The sequence below is a fragment of the Ursus arctos genome, unplaced genomic scaffold (assembly GCF_023065955.2).
Source record: "Ursus arctos isolate Adak ecotype North America unplaced genomic scaffold, UrsArc2.0 scaffold_9, whole genome shotgun sequence".
NCBI lineage: Eukaryota > Metazoa > Chordata > Mammalia > Carnivora > Ursidae > Ursus > Ursus arctos.
This window is the reverse complement of record NW_026623111.1, coordinates 35,633,602-35,641,206: the sequence shown is the minus strand read 5'-3', so window position 1 is coordinate 35,641,206 and position 7,605 is coordinate 35,633,602. Positions and strand designations below refer to the sequence as shown.

At 36.5% G+C, this 7,605-nt stretch overlaps 1 pseudogene; it reads left to right on the top strand.

Moving 5' to 3' along the window:
* Positions 1-3,685: 3,685 nt before the first annotated feature.
* LOC113262331 (profilin-1-like) lies at positions 3,686-5,610 on the top strand (annotated as a pseudogene).
* The last annotated feature ends 1,995 nt before the right edge of the window (positions 5,611-7,605 follow it).

Here is a 7,605-nt window from a genome sequence, read left to right as displayed (position 1 = left end):
TACAAAGGAGGAAGAATCTATCAAACTTCTCAGCCAAACAGAAGGCCAAGAGGCAATGGAACAATGACTCTGGAATTTCTGAGGGAAAATTAGCTTGAACCTGGAATTCGATATCCAGTCAAAATAGCAATCAAGTTTGAGGAGAAGTTAAAAACATTTTCAGATCTTCCAGATTAAGAATGATTACATGCTTGCAGGCATCCTTCAAAAAATTTGAGTTTGTATTCCTGAAAAGTAAAGAAGGAAATCAAGAAAGAGAAGCACATTTGGATTCATTATAATTTTGCAATGAAATTTCTGTGCAATTGGTTCGAATAAAAACAGGAAGTCAGAGGGTTCTATAAAAAATTTCCTTAAGGAGAAGATAGATCCCATTCAATGATCTGTATAATTAAGATTTTGAAAGATTTTACCAATATGACTAAACTTATGGGGTGTTTTGCTGCCAGTAATAACAAAAAAATGGAATTAGAAACTCTTCAGAGAACCACAAGCTGTATAAGAAACTCAACGACCACATCTTGAACGCACTAAAATATAATGATTTTGAGGATTAAAACCTTAAAATGTTCTTTCTTTTGGCACAATTTTAATTATGTAGGATTACATCTCCTTTCCAATGGGTCCACAACAGTACTTAGATTGAAATGATATTTATATGTTTTTAGTAATATAATTAATAATTTAAATAATATTTATACATAACATTAACCATATTTACATAATGTTAGTATTTTATGAGGTTGATTTGTTTTTAATTTTTAAAATCAACTTACAGTGAAAACACATGCAATAACATTAAACTTGAAAAAATGAAACAAAATATAAGTTGGCAAACCAAACAGTGATATGGCTGGGGCACCTGGGTGGTTTAGTTGGTCAAGCATCTGCCTTCAGCTCAGGTCATGATCCCAAGGTCCTGGGATTGAGTCCTGCATCGGGCTCCCTGCTCCATGGTGGGTCTGATTCTCTCTCTGTCTCTGCCTGCCTCTTCCCCTGCTCTTGTGCACAGTCTCATTCTCTCTCTCTCAAATAAAAAAAAAAGTGATATAACAGAATTTAGAAAATACAATGGGCAAGAACTAAGAAAAATGTAAGTATACTACTTTCCTTATCATATGTAATATGAGGTCAATGAGTACTCGTAAATTATACAACTCAAGAAATATTTGTTGAAGAATATTACTTAAAGTCCTAAATATAGTACTAGAAGAATCATAAATAATATGAGTAATTTGGTACTAGAAAGAGGAAAGGTAGAAAAGGTAGAAAGGTAGAAATTAATATGGTCATGCAAACGGAGTAGCTACTGTCTGAAGTTGTTAATTCAAGAATTAGAAAAAAAAAACATAATTTAGAGAAGCAATGATAACCACGCATGAACTGAAAACATTCTTTAAAGTGCTTACAAATGCAGATTGCAGCTAGAAGTGAAGACAGAGGAAGGAAGAAACTTTCATTTAAAATTTCCTTTCAAACTATCTTTATATATATATGGGAGGGAGAGAGAGTTTCCTCTTATTGTTTCCTTTCGACAAGAAAACATGATTTCTTTTAATCTTCACACCCACATCACCAATCAGTTCTCTATTAACCAAATTAATTAGAGCACAAATTCCTCTTGGTTATTATAAGTATTATACTAACTTATATTTTATAGCATTCTCAAACTTTCAATGCATATTCTCTCAGTTAATCTACAGGGTAAGTTATTATCCCCATTCTATAATTGCTGAAACTTTGTTTCAGATCAGTTAAATAAGTTCCTCCAATCATTCAATTTTTCAAAAATTGTGTGTCTCAGAAACTATGATAGGCACAGGGAATCCGATGGCCAGATAGTTGAGTGGGAGTGGACAACATTAATAACAACAAGTAAAAAAACAATTAAAAAGGAGATAAGTGATCCAAAGGAGAGCGACATAGTTTCAAGAAACCTATCTAAATTAATCTGTTTTAAGTGGGTGAGTGGAAGTTAAAAAGGCAAGGAAAGGAGAGGTGCTTTAGATAGAAAAACAGAATGGGCAACAGTCCTGAGAGATGGAGCATTGTCTAGGAAAAGAACTATGGCTGTAGCAGCTACAGGAAATAGCATATGAGGAGCAGAATTGGAAGATAAAATTAGAGAAGTAAGCAGAGCCAGACTATTCAGGATCTGTAGGCCATATTACAGATTGCTGTCTTTATCCTAAGGATATAAGAAGCCATTTAAAGGACAAGGAGATATAATATGATTGGTTTTGGCATTTTAAAATAAAGATTCTATTATATTTCCTATTATATTTGAAAAGGTTCACAGGGATTACAACTGAATTTATAATATTTTATTCCTTAAACTAGATGGTAGTTACATCGGTATTTACCATCTTACTTATTGTATCTTTTAAAATGTCCAAAATCAATCCTATACATAAGATTAGTGATAGAGGGCATTATATTTTAAAATCTAAACACAAGCACTCCATGATGTTTTTAGGTGTTTCTATCTAGACCTTATGAGGTAGGCACTGTTATTAATCCCATTTTATAGATGACAAAACTGAGCCCCACGTCCAATGCTACACAGCCAAGAAGTGGTAGGAGATAGGATTCAAATCTAGTCTTGTTTCAGCTCGTAACTATCACACCAAGACAAATCATTGGGAAACAACTAAATACACATCAAGAGGGGAGTGGATCAGTCCATTCTGATCATGTGGCAATTGTGTGTCACACTGTGATGGGAGCTGGAAATACCATAGTGGGCACAAAGACATGGACCTTTCTAGTTCCTAAGTGCTGGATATAGGCACTGTGGGATATAAACCAGGGAAAAGGAAGGAGGGAGTCAGGGAAAGCTGCCAAAGGTAAAATTAAATTGTTATATCCATAAAATGGGCAAAATTAATCTATGGTGACAGAAGTTGATATTTTCGATAATATTTTAATTGTAGTATTATAAATAAAAAGTACAGTTGTAAAAATAAAATAAATTAAAATAAAGATTCTGACTACCGTGTAGAGATCTGGAGGGCTGGGGTATCCGTGTGGATGTTCAGAACCCAAGTCCAGTGCTCTTTCTATTAGAACTATCTCTTGAGAGGTATCTTCCTATTAAACAAATACATCACTTATTTGGATATTTTTCTCCAGCACCATTACCATTGTTAAATATTGCCTGGCACACTACTGTGCACACAGAAGAAAATCAATAAATGCTGGGTGAATAAATGAATATATTGCTTCCATGTAATTTTTAAAACTATGCTGCCAAAAGATGCCATCCATAGATCTCTTTGACTTATATTTCCCTTCCATGGAATATCAGTTATTTTTCTTTGCCTGTCTCTTCTCCCATTTAAGGAAAATGTATCTTAGATTTTGTCAACCCACAACAGTGAAGAGATTTCTGTAACATACAGAGGAACACTTTAGGAAAAGTGGAAGGAAGAAAAGGGATTCTGTATTCTCAAATAGTTGTTTAATCTAAGAAGGACTTACATGACTCAAAGGGTTATGTGAACTCTGAATTGGGGTGATGAGGGGAAAGAAAGAGAAGCAAAATACTACAGGTGTGAGGAAGAAGTAACCAGGGAGTGTGGAATGAAATAACTCAACAGGATGACATGTAGGAAGACATACAAACACAGAGATACATACAAGGCCCACACAGATAAAACGTGCAAACAAGTATGCACATGTCTGCATGGGCCTGCGTATTGACACAAATCTGCAGGTGTACGAACCCATCAGCAGTCGGAACAGTTACTACACATGTGAAACAGCCAAGCCCCTAGCCAGGTGCAGAAGAAAGCTGGGATTCCCTATGAAAGTTCATATGCATACCTGTGGGTGCATGAGTGTTTCAGGTGATTCTCAATACTTACAGCAAAACTCAACACAAGCAAATGACACGAGGCATCTTTTTTTTTCTACTTAGAATATACTGAAATCTCATCTTCAAATGAAATATGGTCCAGTAGCTTTTGTCATGTGAGTTCCTAATTCATCACGTTACATGTGATTCATTTACAAGGAATAACTGACTTAGATACCAATTAATCATTTTAGGAAAAGACCTCAACACATTAATTTGGTGGGAAAATGTTTAGAAAGCACCTTACATAAATACTCTTACATCTCCTTCTCAGTGGATGATGTCCTGACCACCCACACACACTTAACAGTGTGTCAAAAACTATTATCCTTGTTTTTACCTTCCCACACATAATTCTATCCCTTCTTCCCCTAAGCTTGTTTTTCAGGTTGTAAAAAGATTGGAACATAATGTCTATTTCTATTAGCTTTGAAGACTAAACTAATAAGATATACTTCCAGCTGAGAAAGTATATTTTAGAAGTTTGTGTTCATGGTTTATAATAATGAAATCAAGAAGACCGGATCACTTGAAATGGATTTACATTAAAGAAATTCTTTTTTTCACAAAGGAAATGTCTTGTACACATTAGTTTGTGGGAATCTTTCAGCATATGAGACAGTCATACATTTACCAAAGGCTTTGAATTTTTCAGGATATTTAATGAAATATCAATAGTATATAAGACTGAGACATATTTTGACTTCCATATGTACAGATTAAACCGTGAGTCTAAAATGTTAACTAAATTAACAAAGTCTCTCTGAACAGAATTCCTATTAATTCCTATTAATAAGCCCAGATCTGTAAGGAATGTAGTCTTTCAGTACTGAGCCTGTGATGGCAGGACCTGACAAAAGAAGAGGAAGATACCTCTAGTGCACGTTTCCCAAGTCCCTTTCAGGGATCACATGTCTCCCTGAGCAAAATGTTTCAATTGCCTGAGACACGAAGCAACTGCAACAACAACAAAAAAAGGCTTCCTGATTGTTTTAATCCACATAACACACACTATGCATTTTATCCTGGGAAGTGTGTGGGAGGGGGGCTTCCAATTAGGACTTTCTGATGATGAAGAAAAACACCAACTCTGACTTACCTAAGAACACTAAGGAAATTCTGGAAGAACTGAACACCAGGCAGCTACAAGCCAAGGAAAGCCGAAGATTACTAGGAAACACCAGAAAGGGAAAAAGCAAGACAAGATTTTCCCCTACAGCATTCCCAGGCACCATGCCACAGCCAACACCAGAATTTCCAGCCTCTAGACTCCAGAACTAAGAAGATAAATTTCTGTTTTTTATAGTCATCAGACACAGCTACTATAGCCCCAGGCGCCTGAGCCCACCCTCAGCAGTAGCGCTGTGGCCCAGTGGAACACCTACAACCACAACCTCATGGCAGAGGGCAACTGTCACCACATGGCCATCGTGGGCTCTAAGGACTTGTCCTCCACTGGGGCTGCCTTGCGGGGAAAACCTTCGCCAACCTGATGCCAGCTGAGATTGGTGTACTGGTTGGCAAAGACCTGTACACTTGGGTGCCAGAAATGTTCTGTTATCCGGGACTCACTGCTGCAGGGCAGGGAATTTACAGTGGATCTTCATAGCAAGAGCACCGGCGGAACTCCCACTTTCATCACTGCCACCATGACTGCAAAGATGCTAGTCCTGCTGATGGGCAAAGCAGGTGTCCATGGTGGTATGATCAACAGGAAATGCTCTGAAATAGCCTCCCCGCTGCGGCATTCCTAGTACTGACCTCATCTGTCCTTTTCTGCTACCATTCCCCACTGCTTTTGCACCCCTCTCCTTCCCATACACACACATATACCATTTTATTTGGGGGGGCATTACATTATACCCCTTATTGTTGCCAAAACCACATGGGGTGAGGGCTAGAGCTGGATGGACAGACACCTGCCCTTACCCATACCCCTCCTATGTGTGGTTGGAAAACTTTTCTGTTTTGGGGTCTTGTTTTGTTTTCCAAATAAAAAAAGATTCTACTAAAAAATAAACAAAGTCATCAAATTAAGTGGCAAGTTATTAAGGCAGTCCTAGGAAACTAATATGTTAACATGGTAGAAATTACGTTAAAAGGGTTATTGCAGGAGGGTACTTTTCTCTCTCAGTGTGGGTGTAAGAACCCTTCCCCGAGAAAACATGCATGTCTGGGGCTTGAGGAAATATTCAGGAACTCCCAAGCCTCTATTTAGTCTGGGCTCCAACTCAGAAGGAAGAGATGGAAATTGTCAGGAGAGCAAAGGGAGACTGGGAAACCAAGGATCCCTGCTTTGACTGGTAATAACATAACTAGTCCCTGAGATCTCTTAAATTCTGGGAGAAAATAAATGTGTGATTCCACCTGAGAATCTCATTACTTGAATCAAATACAGGTGATAATCCAGGGTCAGAGGCACAGCAGAGAGACTAGATTGGCCCCAGTTGGAGTCTCCAAGCATCATGCATCACACATGAGTCAAAGGTCCATGAAACCACTCTCTCCACTGGTGAATCATGTTTATCAGCAACAGCAGGTTAGATTATAGAACTCAGTGGTGTGCTCTTGGTAACTGAAAAGAAAAGGACACTCCACAATTGAACGTAATTGGAACAAGCTGTTCCAAATCCTATTATTTGTACCTCAATGCTTATTATTAGAAACTTACAAAGAAGAGAAGTAGCAAGAAAGCCATTTCTATGGAATCTGGATGTAATTTGACTTCTTTCTATAAAAATAACTAATGTTTCTTATTTCCTGAAATTCTTCAGTTGGCTTTTGATGATTCATAGAATACAATGTAATATGAGAACAAGAGTTTATTCCCCAGGCTTTGAGTAGAGAAAATCAGAGGAAGATGGCTGTTGTTCGAATGATGTAACTTATGCAAAGTGCCAGGAATATAGTGTAAATATTAGTTTCTTCCAGTTACCTTAAAACTCTTTTTAAGTTTTCTAATTTTCTTTTTTAGTGTAACAGTCAGAGAAAGATTGCCTCGGCAATTCTAGAGTCTCACAGATACATATTCAAAAAAAACATTCCCAAGTTATTGTCCATTGCCCTTTGAATTGTGATTAGTAGTACTAGTTCTAATAACTAAGATATATCATAAATTCTAAGGCAATTAGTGTTCCCTCACTTTTCTTTCTGCCAGACATAAAGCGTCATCCCTTTAGAATTTCTTTAGGGGCTTATTGTTTTATTTTTCTTTTTCTCCACTAGAGGCACTTTAAAAGTTTCACTTTTTTGTAAGACCCCAAAAAGGAAACAAAACAAAACAAAAACTTACACTGATGGTGAGATATATATATATATATATACACATCTCACAAGATATATATATATATATCACAAGATATATATATATATATCACAAGATATATATATCACAAGATATATATATATATATATATATATATATATATCACAAGAGACACAGGAATTAACTAAAAGAAGTCCAATGGCCAAAACTGGAACAATTTGAGCAACAAAATAAAGTAGTGTTGGATTAAAACTCAAAGTATAAAATAAGTATTTCTGAGTTCATACTGATATAAATAAATGATTGTATAAACAAATGGGTAAGAAGAGACAAATCTCCCATGAAGAAGAATTTCAAATAATTTATACAGATCCTGTGCCCTGAAGAGATTGAAGCATAACTCCCCTCTCTGAAGTGTAGGCTAGTCATAGAGATTTTCTTTCAAAGAATACAGTATGGAAAGAGGCAGAAAAATAACTTAGTG